The sequence below is a fragment of the Hipposideros armiger genome, unplaced genomic scaffold, assembly GCF_001890085.2.
Source record: "Hipposideros armiger isolate ML-2016 unplaced genomic scaffold, ASM189008v1 scaffold_543, whole genome shotgun sequence".
Classification (NCBI taxonomy): domain Eukaryota; kingdom Metazoa; phylum Chordata; class Mammalia; order Chiroptera; family Hipposideridae; genus Hipposideros; species Hipposideros armiger.
This window is the reverse complement of record NW_017731893.1, coordinates 745,331-747,950: the sequence shown is the minus strand read 5'-3', so window position 1 is coordinate 747,950 and position 2,620 is coordinate 745,331.

Here is a 2,620-nt window from a genome sequence, read left to right as displayed (position 1 = left end):
TTAATTAATCAGTTAAAGGCCTCAATTTTCCATTCATTTCTTCTTTTCAAGTGTATCCTTCTTATATTAAGTATTATCTTGAGAATTCTCTGAAAAATAATGCAAAGTATAATATAAGGGGACCACCAGGATGTCCCTAAGAGATTGACGAGAAAAGGTGAGTAAGAAAATTAGTCAGCTAAATTAACTAGTTGTTTTAGAAGACATGCGACCTTGAGTGCCATCGTTAGCACCATTCGTTATTTGACATTGTCATTATTCTACCACCTTCTTTCTGTGCAGTTTCACCGTGTCAGCTTTGATTTCCCCTGTACTTATTTTTTTCCCCACTTACAGCTATTATATCACCTCCCAGGAGCATTGATTTTTAGTCAGGTGTCACAAAATTCCCACTCATCATTTCCTTGCAAGCATAAAACTGACTCTTGCTGCTAATGCTGCACCCTTTCATTATTTCAGAATTAATCACTTATTCCTAATGGCCAGTTCTAGCATCTTCCTTCCCTGTTAAACTCAATGTTTAATTCTTAAATTTGTTCATTGACAAACACTGAAATAACTTCCTATCAGTGTGCTTGGGCAAAAATAAATCATTAAGAGGGCGAGGGAGAGGTAGATGATATAAGCATTTGTTTTAAACAATCAGGCATTTGTAGACCATCTATTATTTGTCCAGAATTGTAGTAGATGATGTTGAGGGGGTGACAGAAATATAAGATATCATCACTCCTAACCTTTATACTACTTAAAATCTTGCAATGTAAAGCAATTCTGAAGGGAGATTTAGCACCTCCACTATAAAGTCCACTGTCTTTATGTTTAGCTTAGTTTTAACTTGCCTCGATTACTTTAATAATTTAGAAAAATTCAGTAAATCAGTAACCAGTGGAGGAGGTTTTTTGTTTTGTTTTTTAACAATGTAGGTAGCAATGATTTTTAAGGCTTCAAACAATAAGTTGACTTTCAGAAACAGAAATAACAAGTGTTGCAAGGTGAAATTTTAGTATAACTCTCACTAGAGGATCTTACACACCCATATAAAAGATACAACACATCTCTTAAAAATTGGTATATATATACCACTGCCTCACCAATTTTAGATTAAGATTTTTTTAAAGAACAAATCATATTTTTTAATCTAAAATGACCTTTAGCAAAAATTCCTAGAAAGGAACTATTTTACAATAGTATCTGTCTTAATAGGCATAAAGTCCATGACTGTTTAAGATGGTCATATAAATTCACAGGACACAAACACATAGAAGGCATAACATATATACGGGCAGAAAATTAAGTTCGCAAACTCATTCTAGAAAAAGTGCTGCATACCTCATTGCTGAATATCACTATAGTCACTTTTGAAGTACTCCCCTTGGGAAGCTATACACTGATCCCAGCACCTAGTCCAGCCTTCAAAGCAATTCTGGAACTCTTTTTCTGGGATGGCCATCAGAGCTGTCGTCATATTACCCTTAATGTACTGAATGTCATCTGAATCTCTATCTTTCAATATTTCCTTTCTCTTCAGATAAAGAAACAAGTCATTGGGGCCAGATCAGGTGAGTAGGGAGGGTGTTCCTATAGAGTTATTTTTTTACTGGCTAAAAACTCCCTCACAGACAGTGCTGTGTGAGCTGGTGCATTTTTGTGATGCAAGAGCCATGGATTGTTGGCGAAAAGTTCAGGTCATCTAACTTTTTCACTCAGCCTTTTCAGCACTTCCAAATAGTAAACTTGGTTAACTGTTTGTCCAGTTGGTACAAATTCATAATGAATAATCCCTCTGATATCAAAAAAGGTTGACGAAACCATTGCAACAAGTTCATGAATGTAATTGTCCGACCTCGTAGACAATCTTTTTAAGAAGGACATAGCAGATAGTCCAAATATAGCCAGTCACTTCATTTTGTCAAATGTTATACACCTCCAGGTTGGAAGTGATAAAAACAGTGATTTTAGGTGGAAAGACTAACTATAAGGGTTAAGAGGACTTTGTGTCATGATTTATTGCCATTCAGATATTTTTAAGCTTCTTTTTGAAATACATACTAAAGAATAATTTTCAAAGCATGTAACATGTATAAAAAAAGTACTCTAAGAGAAAATGTTATTTCTCCAAAAGAATAAGTGAAGGGTTGGATTACAAATGATAACCAAACCAACCCAAATGATTATAAAACTGTATGACCTTCACCTGGCAAGCTGCCTACCTGTCTCTTTCTTTTTAAAATAATTTGTTCTTTCAGGGTCGTTTCTAAGTTTTCCTGAAGTTCATCTGGCTTCTACTTCTGAAAGGCAGCAAGTGTTATTGGAAAGAACACCAAAGTGATGGAGTTATGGTCGGAATACAAATTCATATTGCTCTCCTTGGGCAGGTTGCAAGCTCATTTTCTATAGTAAGATGTGAATAATTCTGAAGGCCATGTTGATCCTATCATATGAATATTGTTAAAATAAACCAAGGTAATGGATTTGAAAGTACACTTAAAGAGACACTTCATCCAAATGCCAAATGATATTCTGTTCTCGCCATAATTCGTGAACTTCTGCTTCCCTACGTTTCCAATTCATGAATTCTGTGTTTACATATGGTATATGTAAGCTCAATTAAACTTGAAAG